At 38.9% G+C, this 19,120-nt stretch overlaps 1 pseudogene; it reads left to right on the forward strand.

Moving 5' to 3' along the window:
* The first annotated feature begins 5,897 nt into the window (after positions 1 to 5,897).
* LOC143382367 (small ribosomal subunit protein uS10 pseudogene) lies at positions 5,898 to 6,370 on the forward strand (annotated as a pseudogene).
* Positions 6,371 to 19,120: the final 12,750 nt, after the last annotated feature.

The raw sequence follows: 19,120 nt of genomic DNA on the forward strand, positions 1-19,120 counted from the left end.
CCTCATCAGATATGGAATCTTCTTGCACCAAGTTTCTGTTGTTCAAGCCACCCAGTCCATGGTACCATGATATGGAATCTCAAATAGAAAAAGACAACATATGATCCAGAAATGCTACTTCTGGGTACCTAACTCCCCAAAATTGAAAGCAGGAACTCCAACAGATATTTGTATACCTATGTTCATAGCAACATTATTCACAATAGTGGTAAGGCAGAAACAACCCACATGTCCATCAAGAGGTGAATAGATTTTAAAAAAGCATGTATATAAACACAGAGACATGCACATATATATATATATATCCACATACTTACACACCATGCAACATATTTAGCCTTAAAAAGGGAGAGAATTCTGTCATATGTTACAGTATAAATGAACCATGAAGATGTTATGCTAAGTGAAATAAATGAGTCACAAAAGTACAAACACTATATAATTCCACTTATATGATATGCCCAGAATCATAGAGAAAAAAAAAATATTTTCAGTTGCTAGGGACTGAAGGGAGTGGGGATGTGAGCAAATTTAATGGACCCAGAATTTCAGTTTGGAAAGATGAAAATTCTGGAAATGGGTGATGGTTGCATGACATCATGAATATACCTAAATGTCACTGAACTAAACACTTAGTACTGGTTAAAATGACAAGTTTTACTATATGTATCACTTTACCACAATTAAACAAAAAGGAATTACAGGACTCACCATTTGGGGTGGAAGAGCTACACTGTGCTGTGCTACTAAACCAGGACAGTAAGTAGGTTAGGTAGATTCATTGCATTTAAAAAAAATTTTTTTTCTTGTACTGGGTATTAAACCCAGGACATTGGGCATGCTAGACAGGCGCTCTAAACTGAGCTATATCCCTAGCCCTCATTGCATTTTTTTGCTTAGCTGTTTTCTATTTATGATGGTCTTGGGATGTAACACCATCACAAGTCAAAGAGCACCTGTATCAGAGCAGACCGTGCTCAGGACTCAGTAGGGAAGTCATATTGGAGAGAGGCAGGGAGAGTATGCTAGGGTGGTGCTATTTTTAAGAAAGTATGAGGGAAGCCCTCCCTGAGTGACAGTCTGGCAAAGCATGTGTTGAGTGGAAGAGAACCCAGCAGAAGGAGAGTTGGGCATGTCTGCCCCTGGGCATCGGAGGAAACCCTGAGAGGGAGCCCTTGGTGAGGAGGCCTTCAGGGACCTGCTCTTAGCAAACAGCCTCTCTAAGAAGCCTGGGAAATGACAGAGCTGGTCCCCTCCCTGCCCACTGGTTTTGCATGTGAAAGAAAATATTTGACCCTTTGACTTTCTGAGTCTGTCTTATTTCACTTATCCCAATATTTTCTAATTTCATCCATTTACCAGCAAATGCCATAATTTCATTCTTCTTTAAGGCTGAGTAAAACTCCATTGTGTATATATACACCACATTTTCTTTAACCTTTCATCTACGGATGGGTACCTGGACTAATTTCATAACTTGGCTGTTGTAAATTATGCTGCTATAAACATTGATGTGCCTGTATTACTATAGTATGCTGATTTCAGTTCTTTAGGATAAGTACCAAGGAGTGGAATAGCTGGGTCACACAATGTTTCCATTCCTAGTCTCCAACTGATTTCTATAGCGATTGTACTAATTTACAGTCTCAGCAACAGTTGCAGGCATCAACTTCCTTAATAAGACTTCTGAAGCTCAAGAAATAAAGCCAATAATCAACAAATGGGATGCCATCAAATCAAACAACTTTTGCACAGCAAAGGAAACAAGAACATGAAGAGAAGACCTACAGAATGGGGAAAAATATTTGCTAGCTACTCTAGCTAGGAAATATCCAGAACATATAAAGAACTCAAAAGCCAAATAACTCAATCAATAAAGGGGCAAAGAAACTAAACACATTTCCAAAAGAAGAAATACAAAGGGTCACCAATTACATGAAAAAATGTTCAACATCCTTGTTACCAGGGAAATGCAAATCAAACTAGGCTGAGATTTCCTCTTACCTCAGTTACAACGGCAGCCATCATGAATACAAATAATAATAAATGCTGATGGGATGGGGAATGGGAAAAGAACATTTACACATCTTGCTGGGTTTCTGTTGCAGTTTTGCAAACACCATTCTCAGCCAGGTGTCAAAATAAACTGTTACAGTGCTAGCAGGTATTTGGTTAACCTTCTCAATCAACCTGCATTCAGCAGCCAGGGGGCCCACCCCACACCCCCTAAAAGTAGCTGTCCTTCTGTTCTTCATGGGGATGGGCGTAGGGAAGAAAGAAATCAGGAAACAAAGATCTCTGAGAAAATCTACAAAAGAAGATCAACACCATGCCCTGAAGTGTTTTTCACAGATAACTGATAAAACCCCGCTGTTCTTGAAATTTTGATATTGAATTGAATAAGCACAATAAGTAGACTAAATATGTGATTGTCTCATCCTGATTAACAACCTAATAGACTTCACAATAGGTCGCACCTAGTGAGAAGGACCGAGGTGTGCTTAGTCTTGCTTTGCTGTAGACCAGAGTATTTTGAGAAATGTTCAATTAGTGCAAGAAAAATAACTTGAAGGCGAAGTGCTTTCTGATAGTGCTTAAAACATTCTTCCAAAATATACAGATTTAATGAAAAGAGGAAAAATTTAGAGATGATAACACCATCATTGAAAAACAAAGCCTGTTTCTAGGGAAGCAGCAATATTTACATTTTTAATAGAAACAGAACATTACAGGGAACCTCTAGAATTCCAATCCTTGAACTTCAGAGTCAAGAGTTAAGTAAATTCCATTATTTTTGTAGATTTAACAAATTGATTCAGGAATCTGTTCTTGGCAAAGTTATGCATTCAGGAATAATAGGTTTTTGCAGCTCAGAATCTTGAATTTCCTTAATTACTTTTCTACAAAAAATAATCTTTTTATTATTAAATTAAGAAAGATGTTCATGCTTCCTAAAATTCCAGTAAGCACAGATAAACAAAAACCCAAGAAAAGATTTGTAGCCCTGTTCCTTTACCAAGTAGGTCATTCATGTACCTGAGACAATTTAAATTATCATGTTGGTATTTGTACTTTGAAAAAACATTTTTTTTTTTTTTCTGAGAAAGTTTTGCTTTGCCAAGTGGGGTAGAAACATTAATCTTGTCTAAAAAGAGGTCTTTCTTTCTTAAGGAACAATGCATTCTGAGCACGTTTCCCTGCCAGGACTCTGTACTCTCCTGGTTTCTAGGCTAACTGGAATGCTTCTGGTCATACTCATCCACATGATCAACACGGGGAGTCCTTGCCATGACAAAGCTTGTAGTTGAGATAAGGAAAGAGGAAGCTGAAATACACTCCGCCATGAAGAAGAAGAACAGTTGTGTAATAGAAGTGTAGCTTTTTTGGAAGACGAATTTTTCAGGTGAGTCTTGAGAGAGGTAAGTCAGGACCAACCAGACCCAGAGCAAAGGTGAATGAGCCCAGAGCATTCTGCATACCCCACTTTGCAGGCATGTTGGTTTTCAGTTGCCCTTGACCCTTCACACTGAACCTGGAAGTTCAGACTTCACCCTGTGTATGTCGAGGAACTATGAAAGGGTTTTGAGCAGGGGAATGGTTATTGGACTGAGGTTTGGGGAAATTACTATGACTGAAGAGTAGAGTGAGGGCTGGGAGAGGTGCTAGGGTGAGACAATGACACCAGGAAGGGGGCCCCCCAGTGAGTTTTGGAAAGAGAGACTGATGCAAGACACATTCAAAGGTAGAAAGGAAAGAACTTTGTTTGTGGTGCCTGGAGATAAGCCAAGCATGTCTCTCTCAAGGGAGGACCACTGCTGTGGGGAAGGTTGCCAGCCATTGTGGACCACCCCTCCAAGGGCCCACTCATCCCAGGCCTGAGGAGGAGCCACAGTGACCCACTGAACTAGGGATAACTTCACAGGCCGGAGCAGCTCTCCACTTGCCTGTGGACTTGGCAAGTTCTTACTGCGTCTGTGTCACAGTTCAACTTCACTCTCGTCCCAGTACTGCCTTGACCTCCTCCCACCTCCAGGAGGCATCCCCAGGGTGAGTGTCCCTTATCTGAGACCAGAAGTGTTCCACATTTGGAGTTGTTTTTTTTTTTTTTTTTTTCCCCAGATTTTGAAATGTTTGCCTATGAGATACTTTGGGGACAGTACCCAAGTATAAACACCAAGTTTATTTATGCTTCATTCACATGGTTGTCGGAAAGTGATCTTACGCAACATTTTTAGTGTGCCTGAGTTTTGACTGCAACCCATCACGTGAGATCACATGTGGAATTTCCAGCTCTGGCATCTTCAAGGTGTTTCAAAAAGTTTGGGATTTGGAGCACGGCAGAGTTTGGATTTTCAGATTAGGGATACTCCACCTGTACTTTGTCTGATAGCAACTTGGTAACACATGTAGTTCTTTCTACACTCCCCTGGCATTCTATAATGATACCATTCTGAAACACACCCAGTTTCTTAAATGTATTTTGCTTTTTTACCTCTAAGTCTTTTTACATGGTATTATTTCCGCGCCCCACCCCCTGCTTTTTTCTACCTAAGACTAGACTAGCAAGCAATGCCACCTTCTGGGCCACTCTCCTAAAGTTGGAATAACTCAAGGAAGAGGAGAGAGAGTCTGTTAGAGGCTTGAGGGTAAGGTATGTCTGGAGCACCCCACCCCCAGACAATAGCAATTTGCATCTCTGCTAATGGTTGGCTCTTGCCTATCTTTTACCATTAGAACTACTAGCAGAGAGATATTGTATGGAAAGTCTGGTTAAAACAAGAGAAAGAAATTATGAAAGATTAACTTGCTTTCATCTTTTTACCTTTTAAATAGGGAAACAATGTCACAAATTAAATTAAAGGGAGGTGACTAATTCTTAGAGACTTTGAAGTTTTTTCTTTGCAAACAGTTGAATTTTTTTGAGCCCTGTCCTTCCCAAAGTAAAAGCACTTTGAGCAAAAGATTTCCTTTCACTATTCCTTGCCATTTATAAATTCACAGAAGTTAGTGAAAAATTGGCCTGGGAGGAAGTGGAGGTAAATCAACCCCTCTAGAATATAAATGAATGAGGAGGAGCTCCTGTATATGACAGAGTGATCTTGGAATGATTAGTAAAGCCTTCTGCACTTTGGAAGCATCAAAATATGAAGATAAGGATAAGGCTAACAGGGAAAAAACCCCAAATAACAATATGACCTCAAGATAGCTGCATCTTGGGGCTGGGATTGTGGCTCAGCGGTGGAGCACTCCCCTAGCACGGGTGGGACCCGGGTTCGATCCTCAGCACCTCATAAAAATAAAGGCATTGTGGGCTGGGGATGTGGCTCAAGCAGTAGCGCCCTTGCCTGGCATGCGCGGGGCACTGGGTTCGATCCTCAGCACCACATAAAAATAAAATAAAGATGTTGTGTCCGCTGAAAACTAAGAAATAAATATTAAAAAAATTCTGTCTCTCTCTCTCTCTCACAAAAATAAAGAAAGAAAGAAAGAAAGAAAGGCATTGTGTTGCGTCCATCTACACCTAAAATTATATATATATATATAAAGATAGCTGCATCTTGATTCTACTTGAGTTCAGCCCAAGGCATCTGATAATGGGGTTTTCTGTATTTTAGTCTCTGAAAATACAAGGATCAAAATCATGCATAAAATGTTTCAAGATGGCCAAAATTTATGTCTTATGTAATTTATCAGTTTTGGTGGCCACCCTACCTCCAGAGTACATTTCAGTTAAGAGGGCTGTCATGAGCAGCACTATTAATAATTACTCAAAGGCGGATTGTCTTTGAATGTAAGCATATATGCCATTGCACCAGTCATCAAACACAGACAATGCAAAAAGTGTTAGATGTGCTGGAGCACCCCAACTAGCATCCAGTGCACATTAGTTAAACACTATGAGCAAATCACTCTTGTGGTTGTGTGTGCAACAGAGCTCCCTTCTGCCTGCTCCTGCTACTGACTCACCACTGTTCTCTGTTGTTGAGGAACAAGTCCATCAGGAGGCTGCACCACAGCCATGGAAAGATACATCTGTGACTCCATGGGACCAGAGGTGGATTCATTGAATTAGAATTACCCTCACCAGTTGCAACCTGAAATCACTGGAGAAAGTGTGTGCTGACTTGATCAGAGCCGCAAAGGAAAAGAGTCTCAAAGTGGAAGGACCCTTTTGCACACCAACCAAGACTTTGGGAATCACTAGAAGAAAAACACTTGTAGTGAAGGTTGCAAGACATGGGCTCATGTCCAGATGAGAATCTATAAGCCACTCATTGACTTGCACAGTCCTTTTAAGATTGTTAAGCAGATAACTTCCATCACTAGTGAGCCAGGAATGGAGATGGAATTCACCATTGCAGATGCCTAAGTCAACTGTTTTGATAAATTGATTATCAGTTGTTAAAAAAAAAGTGTTCAGACACATCAAGTAATCTGTTAATTTAATATTCCTAAGGAAGTTCCTCTGCATTCTACTCTAATCTCAACCAGCTGCCCTTCCTGCCCAAGGATTCTCCTCTCCTATCTTTTGGGCTAGATATCTTGTTCCTAAAACTAGTATTTCCCTCTTTCTTGGTTTATATATTCACAAGCTTTTAAAATAGCTTTCTGAGGAAAAAAAGTACCTGGGAAATAAAATTTGAAGGTCTAAAAATATTCTCATTCATACTTGATTTATAAAATGGTTGTATACAGAATTTTCCCTTTCAATTCTTTTTTAAAAAAAGATTTACTTTTTAGTTGTAGTTGGACCCGATACCTTTATTTTATTTATTTTATTTTTATGTGGTGCTGAGGATCCAACCCAGGGCCTCGCACATGCTAGGCGAGCCCTCTTCTGCTGAGCCACAACCCCAGCCCCCCTTTCAATTCTAATGGGGGCGATGGCCAGTGTCTTATGGGAGGGGATCTCTTTTTCCTGCTGAGGAGGGTGTAAGCCACCTGGAAACTTAAAGTCTCAAGTAATTAGTGAAGAAGAGAACACAAATAGTCAGAAATATATTTACATAAAGCAGAGCCCCTGATGGATCTAGTCCACTTAGGAGCTGAAACTAGACAAAGGAAAGATGGCTCTGGTGGTTTATTTAAGGAGATACATCAAAATCAGGGATAAAGTTTCAGGGATGAGTCTTGCTTCCTGATGTCTGGCAGTCAGCAGGTTGATTGGCATCTTGGCAGGCCACACCCATCTCAAGTGCTCTGTGGGATCTTTGGCAGAGCTTGAGGGGAAAGTTCATTTGCATCAGGCAGTCAATCCTGTGGGGGTGCCAGGGGAAGTTCAATGCCAGACTTATCTCTCCATTAGGCTATGATGCTGCAACACAGTCCACAACAGCCCACCAACGGCTCTCAACACAATCCAGACAGTATGTTGGGATATCTAAGGCCATTCTAATCATGAATCTTTGTTAGGGATGTTTGTGGTTTTCCTCTGGAAGTATACATCATCTTTTCCTTGTTCACAGTTTCTTCCTATGTGTATTCTTTTTTCTTTTTTCACGCTACCTGTTTATGTTTCATGCTTACAATATCTTATCTTAGTTAATATAATAGGCTTTATTACTTTCTCTTTCTTTTTTCTGGAAATATTGTCCTCTGACAGTCTCTTGTGTCTTCCAAGTTGCTTTTTTTTTTCTTTTTCTTTTGCCCCTCACTCACTCTCTCTCTTAGTCTTTAGTGATAGTATAGTAATAGTATAGTAATCCTGCTTGTATGCTTATACAGGGAAGACTAAAATAGTTAAAAGATGGAATGAAAAATAAAAAGGGATAGGAAGCCCTGATACATGAACTTGTTGTGAAGTGATAGGTTTGGGTAGATGAGTTGAGCAACCTCAAATATAAAGTGTTTTATCCTGGTAAGGTCATATTCTCTGAAGAAGACTCTCATTTCCTGCCTGGAAGGTGAAGCCTGCTAGCCAGGGTTTTGGAAACCGAGTGGAGGAAGAAGAACCAGGCCTCAGCAGCCTTGTGAGGCTGTAATCCCATCACCATGCCTAAAATGGCTCAGGTGTAGCCAACTTGCTTAGTTCTCTTTGGGGAAAAAGACTCTAGTTTTTTTGTTTTGGGTTGGGGAGGGCAACTGGTAATCTGATAGTTTCTTACGCAGACTATTAACCAATCCTATATATTTAGCTCATCCTTTTATCCCCATTTTCAGAGGCAAATATTACATTTATGGAGGCTTAGAAGCATTCATATTCATCAGTTTGATTCTTAACTATCTCTGCAGGATTATGTAAGTATTATGCTGGTTCATTTTGGCTTCAGCATCTGCTTTCTAGCTCCAAAGTCATTGTTCTTATCTTCTTTTTGTCTTCTCCTTTTTGTATATTTCTGCCTTAAAAGCTATTTCTGTCACTTTACTGAGATTTTGGTAGAAATATTCAATGAGTACTTTTATTCGGTAGATGCATGGATTCCACTTGCTCTCCTTGCCACTAATTTTCTCTGTTTTTATTGTTGTTAATATTATTTTATTCTCTCTCTCTCTCTCTCCATCTCTCTCTCTCTCTCTCTCTATATATATATATATATAATTGTAGCAGCTAGTGGCACTTAACCATTGAGCGACAAGTGACATCCTTAGCACCCCTATCCTTTTTTTTTTTTTTTTTTGTATTTTATTTAGAGACAGGGTCTCACTGAGTTGCTTAGGGCCTTGCTCAATTGCTGAGGCTGACTTTGAACTTGCCACCTTCCTTCTTCAGCCTCCCGAGCTGCTGGGATTACAGGTGTGCGCTATCACACTTGGCCTCTCTTGGCATCTTGACTCTCATTCTTTTACTTGTGGATCTCATCCCTTAAACAGTTCGAGAGAGTTTGCTTGAGCACACACATTTTCCTTTGTCTTCAAGGAGAACACGTCAACTGTATATAAACATAAATACATAAAATATAAAAATAAAGGCAATACAAATGGAAGCATTTCTGTGATAACTCACAGAGACCAACCAAAATGGCACCTGAATGGAGAGGTAATCTATAGAATGAATTCTTAGTGTTCATGTAAGACTCTTTCTATCCCTTCCCCTGAAATGGAGCAGTGTCACCCACTGCTTAGCTACTTTCTGCTTATTTTTCAGTATAAAATTGTATTTAAAATGTGGATAAACACCCATGGTGATCTTATATGTCTCTTTCTCATAGTGTAACTTGTCTTGTTTTTCTCACCTAGCAAAAAACTTGTTTCTTTGATCTCTTCCTGCCATCTAGGCAGTGCGATTAGAACTACTACTTAATGTCCTTTGCTCTGGTTTATGTTCCTTGATGGTGACAGATTGTTCTGTTTGTAATCTACATCTAATCTGTATTTCTGCCAAATTCCAATCTTGTTTTTCCCATTGAGCAGTGGACCCGCGTTTCAAGTGAAGCAAATCAAAGAAAAATACGATTCACAGATGAAAAGTCCTCTCTTAAAAATGGCCATTTTTGGAGGAAAGAGAATTGTATTAATTTGACCTTTTCTATCACATCACATGATGTCAAATGCTGGAAGGAACTTCAGAAATTCTAGCTGAATTTCAGCCACGGATTGGTCTTTAGAAGACAGACCCCGTGGCCGAGGTACAACTGTACTTTCAGTCCACTCACTGACAGTTTTAGGCCTTGATCAGTAACCCGCAGGCTTTGTTCCTGGGGGAAACTCTACCCTGTTTTTTTTCCTCCCTTTACCTCTCCTCCTCCTCCTCCTCCTCTCCTCCTTCCACTGCTGGGGCTCTTCCATGGTTTCTCCAAAGCACATTTCACCTCTCAGTGCCTGCCTCCTGTCTTTCTCCTCCTCTCCCCTCCCCTTGTGTCTTCTCTCCTCCACTGGGCTCATTACTGAGTACCTGCATTAATCCAAGGTTTCCTTTGGGTTTTCTCTGTGCCCCTAAATTCTCTACTCAGACTCCCCCTTTTCCAATCAATTCACAAAGTCCTTTTTTCTGGGTGAGGATCCATCTCCTACTTACGATCGCCTGTTCTTAGCTTTTACTGGAACATTTGTCCTGCCAGACCCACACGTTGTACAGAGAGAAGTTAGAACAGCTTATCTAGGTTTGGTGATTGTTAAATGCCCTTGGTCTCAGTAGGCAGGATTGAGAGGAGGAAGTCCATCAATGAGCAGGTGGCCTTGGGCAGGAGTGACCTACGCAACTGTTTATTTTCTTTGTGTTTGGGTGTCATCATGATTTCGGTGCATAACAGTAGGCTGATTGAGTTACTCTAAATATCACCAAAATCTATAAAAATATACTTTAGAGGGAAAAAAGAGGGAGAAGGCATTGAAGATACTGAAGAATTGAAGATACTGAGTCCTACTGTGGCTTTTCCCCCTTTTTATCTTTTTGTGCTGCTGGGGATTGAGGAGCACTCACTCGGCCTCTGAACTACATCCCAGCCCTTTTTTATGAGGCAGGGCCTCAAAAAATTGACCAGGCTGACTTTGCCTGGTTGAGATCCTCCTTCATCAGCCTCCCGAATACCTTGAATTACAGGTGTGTGCCACTGTGTCAGGCTAAATCCTGGCAGTTTTTTAGTAGGCTATTTTCAAATTAACTAGAAGTAGGACCATAGCTCAGGCCTATGGACTTTTTGGTCAGTGCTTTTTAATTTTTTTTTTATTTTTAATATATTTATTTATTTTTATTTATATATGACAGCAGAATGCATCACAATTCTTATTACATATATAGAGCTCAATTTTTCATATCTCTGGTGTGAATATACTATGTTGTATACATAGTATATTCACACCAATTCGTGTCTTCATACATGTACTTTGGATAATAATGATTGTCACATTCAACCATCATTAATTACCCCATGCCCTCTCCCTTCCCCTCCCACCCCTCCGCCCTATGTAGAGTTCGGTATTCCTCCCATGCTCCCCCTCCCTATCCCACTATGAATCAGCCTCCTTATATCAAAGAAAACATTCAGCATTTGGTTTTTTGGGATTCGCTAACTTCACTTGGCATTTTCTTCTCCAATTGCATCCATTTACCTGCAAATGCCATGATTTTATTCTCTTTTATTGCTGAGTAATATTCCATTGTGTATATATGCCACAAATGTGGTCAGTGCTTTTCTATTTCAAGCTCATTAATGTAAATAAATATTAGGGATTGTTTCATGAAGTTCAATCTATTTAAAATCTGTGAATTAGTTGGATCACTTTTTAAAAATTATGTTTAGCTTTTTAGCGTGCAGAACTTAGCTCACTCACAACAACCACAAAGTACAATGACTAATGTGCTTATTGCTTGTACTTCCTTGAGCCCCTTTGTCATCCTTCTTCCATTACTTTTTTTTTCCCCCTCTCAGGCCTCCAAAGTTGACAGCTGCTGATTTGTTTTCTGTCACCATATGTTAGTTTGTATTCCCTAGAATTTTATCTACATGGAAACACAAAATGTGTGCTTCTTTTTTGCCGCAGTCTGGCTGCAGCAAAATAACCAGGGGGTGACGAGGAACTTGTGTACGTTGATACAGCAGGAGTGGGAGCCGTTTATTGTAGGACAGGAGGGGTATATATACATTCCACACAGCTTATCTAATTAACATAAACTAGATACAGCAGTCAACCAATAAGGAGTCTCCACACTTAATGGCTCTCTGGTGTTACTTCACAAACCACTCCCTCTGGCAAAATGCCAGGCGCCATCCAGACTTCTTTACAAACTCTAACACTTTTTACCTCCTTTTTTTTTTTTTTTTTCACTTAGTGCAGTGCAATGCTTTGAGACTCATCCACACTGTTCTCTGAATCAGTTGTTTCACTTCATTGCTAAGCGGTGTCCCATTCTATGGATAGACCATAATTATCTTTATCCATTCACCTGTTGCTGGACATGTTGGTTGTTCCCTTTTGAGGCTGTAGACATAGTTTTTCAACGTCTGGCATTATTGACAACTTGGGCTGGATAATTCTTTGTTGTAACATGCTGTTCTGTGTATCATAGGACATTTAGCTGAGTTCCTGGTATCTCCCAGTATATGCCAATGGCACCCCCACCTCAGTTATGACAACCAGAAACATCTTCAGATATTGCCATATATACCCGGTGAAGCAAAATCTCCTAAGTTGAGGACCATTGAGCAACTAATAGCACTGCTATGAGCAAATATTTACACAGAAGACTTTCATTTCTTTAGGGTAAATATAAAGTGGAATGGCGAGGTCATACAGATATATACTTAACTACTTATTTTATTATTTTTACTGTAGATTGAACCTAGGGATGCTTTACCCCTGAGCTACATCCCCAGTCCTTTTTTAAAAAAATATTTATTTTTTAGTTATAAGTGTACACAATATATTTATTTTATTTTTATGTGGTGCTAAAGATCAAATCCAGTGCCTCATGCATGCTAAGTGAGCGCTCTACCTTTGAGCCACAACCCCAGCCCCTCCCCAGTCCTTTTTGTTTTTTATTTTGAAAGAGGGTCTCACTAAGTTTGCCCAGATTGATCTTGAACTTGCAGTCCTTCTGCCTCAGCCTCCTGGATCTCTGGGGATACAGGTGTGCACCACCACTCCCTGTACACACATTAAAACTTTTTGAAAAATCAATAAATGGTTTTCAAAAGTGGTTGAAAATTCCTGCCAACAGTGTGGGAGAGTTCGAGTTCTTCAATATCCTTGCCAACATTTATATGGTCAGTCTTTATAATTTTAGAAATTCCCATAGGAGTGAAATGATATCTTATTGTGGTTTAAATTTGCATTTCCCTAATAACTAACAATGTTGAACATCTTCATATGCATATCTTTGGTGGAGTCTCTCAGGTCATTGTTCTTTATAGCCTGGTGGCCAATGTCTTCAAAACTATTGCTCTATTAATTTGCTCAGGTTTTGCTAGTTTCAGATTGTGTGACCAGTCCAGGGCCATTTTGCTTGTTGTATGACATTCGCTGAAACAACGAGTTTTGCGCAAGACAGTTTATTTACAAGGTAGTTATGCAAGGGGAGAGGAGAGGCCAAGCCTCAAACATACCTTCCCAAGGACAGGGCTTAGGGATATTTATGGGATAAAGAAGCAGGTGGTCGAAGACATGGGGAAAGGTGATTGGAGGGAAAGTTATCGGTGGTCTGCAAATGTGTAATCAAACTTCATGGCTCTTTATAGAATCCATGTTCAGAAAATGGTGGCGTTAGCTTGATTTGCGTGTAGACTTTTCAGCCACCTGACATTAAAAGATCATCTAAACAGGCCCAAGTAAAAAGTTGGTGGTTTTGACAAAAATGGTCTTCAAGTCCTTGAAAGTAGCCTTGGCAATTGCTATCATGACCCACACATTAGAGGTATTGTCTACAGCAAAGCTAGAGGGAGACTAATAATATATTGTTCAGCTATGTGACCTCCAAAATTAGTAATTTTAAAAATCCACTAACAGGAAATAACTAAAAGCAAGAGAAATGAAAGGTTTATTCAGGTTTTCCTTTAGCTTCAATTGGAGTGTAAGTCTGATCCCTGATAGTCTGTCTTGGCTTCCAGGGCTGTCAACCCCACACACATTTTTTCTTGCAGTTGCTCACAATCATACAACTCCTTGCTATTGTCTATCTATGACTATTTCTTCAATTTATGATCCTCAGACTTTAAATTTTCTTGGTTTTGGCTTTTAACATTAGTTAACTTAGTAAGAGTTTATACCGTTATCTTTGTTTATCCTGGTTTGTTCACTTTCTTTAAAAGTGCCTGAGTTCCTAAACTATGTTCCAAAAGTATAGTTTAGTAATCAGGATACCCCAAATAATTAAGAGAATAAACGGGAGGGATGGATAAAGATTGAGAATAACATTTCATTCCAGATAGAGATTGACTTCTGGTGTTATTACAAGGACACTGGATAAAAGAAAACAAATGACAAAATGGGCGTTGTCAGAATTAAATAATTAATGAATAAAAGTTAAGAAAGTAATAAGGCAAGCTCAGATTGAGAGAAAATATTTACAACATGTTCAGCTTTATATAACTTAAAAATATAATGGTCAAATAATGTCAACAAACATTTGACCAGAGGAGCTATATGAATGGCCAAAAAATAACACATACAAGGATGCACATCGTTTCTAGTCACCAGAAAATGAAAATTAAAACTATGGCAATACCTTTACACATCCATCAGAATGCCTCTTTCAAAAGGGACTGACAATGTCAATGTCAGATAAAATGTGGAGGAACTAGAACTCTCATACACAGCTGATGGAAATGCACTATTGTACAGCCACTTTGGAAAAGAGTCTGACAGTGTTTTATAATGTTAAGTTTGCCATTTGTGGGATTTTAATGTAAATTAAATCATACATATGAGTCATTTTCTATGAATTAGCATGATATTTTTGAGATCCATTCATGCTGTTGCAAGTATCAGCATCATATGTTAAAGTCTCTATCCCATGAACCACCAATCCTGGTTCTAGATGTTTTTCCTTTGGAGATGAAAGCACATGTTCACACACAGACCTTTATGTGAATGCTCACAGAAGTATTATTCATAACCCAGAACTGAAAAAACCCAAATGTCTATTAAGATATTCATAGATAAACTGTGATGTGACCATACTATAGACTACTACAGCAAGAAAAAAAGAATAAAATGTTGACACATGCCACGGTATGAAAGGATCTCAAACATATTACGCTAACTCAGAGAAGACTCATAGGTATGATTTAATTGATGTAAAATTCTAGAAATGGCAAAAACTATACTGACGTAAGGGAGGGCTATCATCATTCTTGGGAGGCATCAGTCATGGGAGAAAATTGCAAAATAATAGAAAGGAAATTGTAAGGGTGAAGAAAGTGTATATCCTGATTGAGTTGTTAGTTATATAACTACATAAACTTGTCAAAATCCATTGGACTGTAGGTTTTAAATAGGGAAATTATGCTGGGGAGGTAATTCAGTGGTAGAGTGCTTGGCTTGTATGCTAGAGACCCTGAGTTTGATTCACAGCTTTGCAAAAAAAAAAAAAAAAAAAAAAAAAAAAGGAGAGAGAGAGAGAAAGAGGAATTTTTTTGAATATAAATTATGCTTCCATAATATTTTGGGGGCCAATAAGCTAGTGATGTTTATGCTGGAAATATTCTGTAATAAATAGTGTAGCTGTGAAGTTTCTAGACTGCCATCTAATTCGACTTTTTGGCTTCTCTACACATTGTTGATGTGCTTTTTAAAGGAAAGTTTTGTAAAAAAAAAAAAATACAAAATTTTGACGTGTTTAAATTTTTAAATGAAAACTTCAAAATAAATATTACATAAATCACCAGACCCATGCTAAAAAACCAAATCAAACTTAGAAATACGTGATTAACAATTTACTCTGGGAAACAAAGCAGACTATTGACTCCTCATACTTACACTGTTGCTTTTAAAATGTGTGCTTTTGGACTGTGATTAAGGGACATGGGTAAAACACTAAAACCAGGATGAAAGAAATACTGCTATCAAAAACATGTACTTTCCTTACCCAGGAATATTAAAATAAAAGCCTAGTTTGACAGCCCAAATATTGTTGGTCCAATAATAAATATTGGTGTGCTCAGTAGTAACCCTATTCCCTCTTGTGTATTTGAAACCTGTGATCCACTTTGATTTTTTTGAGCCAAAATGTCCAGGAATGGAAATATGGCCAAAATTATGCTTTTAAAACATGGGGTGCAAGACCATGGGAACATGTGGAGTAAAAAGGGCTCATGTTGTAAAATTTGGTGGGCACAGAGTTTTTCAAAACACAATTTCTGAAAAATCCCCTGTATTTCTAATCTATGGTGTGGTGCACCAAGCTGGACTTAGAGATGGGATGTGCAATAATGGTATCCATAGAAACAGAAGGGAAGGGAGTCTCTGCAGGCTTGCTGTCTCCTTTGTCACTCTGATTGCTTCAGGGTCTCTTACCTCCTGATGTCAATTTCTTCTCAAATCAGAATTTTCTTACGTATATAGTCTCATAAATTAGAATATGAATTTTTGCAAAACCCAGTTTTTTGACAAAAGTGTCTTGAAGCAATTGCTGGTTATAGATATGAGGCACTATGGGAAATGGGTTGTTGGGAACATGGAGTTTGGAAGTCAGACTGGGTGTGACTACTGGTTGCTTCTGTTCTTACTAGGTGCACGGCTTTGAGTTAGTATCTTAATCTTTCTCGGCCTCTGTTTCCTCATCTGTAGAATGGAAAGATTGCAAGATTGTTGTGAGGATTAGAGGAGAATACTGTATCTCCAATCCAAATGTCCCTTAACTTTGACACTTTATCTGTAACATCCCAGTCTCCCATATTTCAAATGATAAAACCACCACCCTGTCTTCTCCAGGGTCCCTAGAAGTGTTGTTTCCCCTATAAACTTCAGAGATCTATGAAGACAGAGGCACCACTTCGAAGCCCTTCGGTCCAGCCCAGCCTCAACTTGGACAAGCAGCATGGTCAAGGACATCAGAACTGAGCTGACTGCAGAGATTCAGTCCAATGCTCAGCATTGTGGCCTTCCTCAAGAGTCTTTTGGGTCCTAAAGAAATCAACTAGACAACAATCTCTTCATGATTCTGTAAATACAGATCACAATATTAAGAATCAAGGAATCGATAGCAAACAAGAAAGATTAGCTAAACATCTTTACAGAACCTACAGTCTAGTGACAATGAATGCAGTTAATATAGTATTAATCAGTCAACTAAGATAACATGCTGTACGGTGGGTAAGCACAAGAGCAGTGATGTTCAAATGTGGTGGACGTATGGGGGTGAAAAGGGACGCTTCCTACAGTAAGTGATGTCAGCCCTAAGATCAGAGTTATAAGTAGATACTATCCTGGTGCAATGTGGATGGGGAAGTCCAGGCAGAGGGAACAGCATGTGTTTAATGAACTGGAAAAGTACTGGAGTAGAGGGAAGGGAGGAAAGGTTGCTTTTCCACACGATACAAAAGGGAACACCCCTCTAAAAGGGAAAGCAGGCTGTCAATCAAAGAGCTAAGGTTGGATATTGTGAGCTGGGGCTCAGGGGATGGAGAGCCTTAGAATGTGGGGAGCCCCGCATTCAAGAAAATTTCTGGATTCCAGATCTCCAGGCCACTTTTTATGCCTGTTCTTGGGCAGATGTTTTAAGCCAGAGTAGAGTCAGCCCCAAGAGGTGGACACCCAACATAGGATGGTAAGCCTCAGCCATGTTACAGGGACATGCATGAAATGTAACTGTACCTTCTTAGACTTTCCTTAAAACAATCCTGCATTCCTACCTAAATCCAAGGAGCCAAGTATTTTTTTTTCCAAATTTTATGGTTATGTGCATAACATAACCACAGAGTCCACACCACTGAGCAAGTAATATTTTCTGTTATTGCTCAAATTCTACACTCTTTCCCTTTCCTCCCTGGAAACACGATGGGTGGGGGTGTTTTCCTACCTTCATTGGCTCATCCGCTAGACTTCCTCTACTCTCAGATTTCTTTGCCATAATGCTATAAGAAAAACATATGCAAAAGAAATGAGGGAAACATTCCTACAACATTTTGCATCTCCTGGGGCAGGCCACCAAAATGATTTTGGATGTGGAAATGTTGACCTCAAACAATGCAAGAAGATAAACTACTCTCAGTGAGGAAAGAACTGAGTTTAAACTGGCCAGGCTCTCATTTCTTGAAGGACAGACAACACACACTTATCTGGATAGATTCCCAGTGACATCAATTTTTTTTTTTTTTTTGGCTTTTGACCTCAAAGGTAGTTAATTTTCCTTTTGAATCCCATCATTAAAAAAAAAAAATTAGTGCAGTTCTATTTTTAAAAATATGTCAGTTGTAATTGTAGTAGAATGTAAATGCTAAACATCAAACATCAAAAACATACATATGGTTTAACAAGTAATCACACAACACCCATAAAAATATCAGCCAGATCAAGATACAGGATGTTGTTAAGTTCCCCAGAATCCCCGTGTGTTTCCTCTTCCCTCCAGAGGTAAAGACTAGATTGTACAGACATCATTTCCTTGTTTGTCTTTATAATTTTTACCACCTATAGATTTACCCTAAATATTAGACTTTAGTTTGGCCTTTTTTGAAATATATATTTTTAGTTGTAGTTGGACACAATTAGTTTGACCTTTTTAAAATTTAAATAAAAATTATTTTGCATGTGTTCATTTGGGTCTTTGCTTTTATTGCTCACTCTGTGTTAGTAGGATTCATTTGCAGTGTGAGCATTTATGGCTGGGCACCATCATTACTATATACAGTCTGCTCTCTACAGGTTCTGCATCCATGGACTGACTTAAGAGACTTGAACATTTTTTGGATTTTTGTGTCTGTGGGATATAGAGGGACGACTTTATTATAAACACTCCACTATCTGTCCATCTGCGCTAGTGTTGATGGTATTTGGTTTGTTTCCATTTCTAATTATTATAAACAAGGCTATGGTGAATGCTTTTCTATGGGGCTCTATACACGTGCAAAGAGTTTCTATGGCTCTACCTGTAGGAGTTTCATTAATGGATGGGTCACTCTGCCAAAATTTTTCCTAATTTTTTTTTTTTAATCAACTTATAGTCCTGCCAAATAAGTCAGGATTCATTAATGACCTACTGCATGATTTAAGTCTTGGGCAGAAAGTGATGAACTAATCAGTCCTATTCTCTGTCCTTGTTATGTTTATATTCTAGGGGGTGGTTACAAATAATCATAATGATATAACATTTCAATAGTAAAAGAAATGGGACAATAATAAATCATAGAGCGCAGAAGGTAAGAAGAGTCATGTGTTCCTTTAAACAAAGAGATTGGAGACGATTTTCTGCTTCTCCAAAGAGGTCAGATTCAAAGAATTGTACCCTTGATCTTCTGGCCTCTGGTATTCCGTGTAAGGGGCTGGCAAGTCATTATTCCTTTTTTTTTTTAAAATTGATTTTATTATTTTTTAAATACACGACAACAGTGGAATGCATTATAGTCCTTATTACACATTCAGAGCACAATATCTCTATGTATAAAGTATGTTCACATCAATTTATGCCATTATACATGTACTTTTTTGCATTAGAATTCTTAATACACATATATACCACAATTTTTCATATCTCGTTTGTATATAAGGTATGTTGACACCCAATTCAACTCTTCATACATGTACT

This window comes from Callospermophilus lateralis, chromosome 16 (assembly GCF_048772815.1).
Source record: "Callospermophilus lateralis isolate mCalLat2 chromosome 16, mCalLat2.hap1, whole genome shotgun sequence".
In the NCBI taxonomy this organism is placed as follows: domain Eukaryota; kingdom Metazoa; phylum Chordata; class Mammalia; order Rodentia; family Sciuridae; genus Callospermophilus; species Callospermophilus lateralis.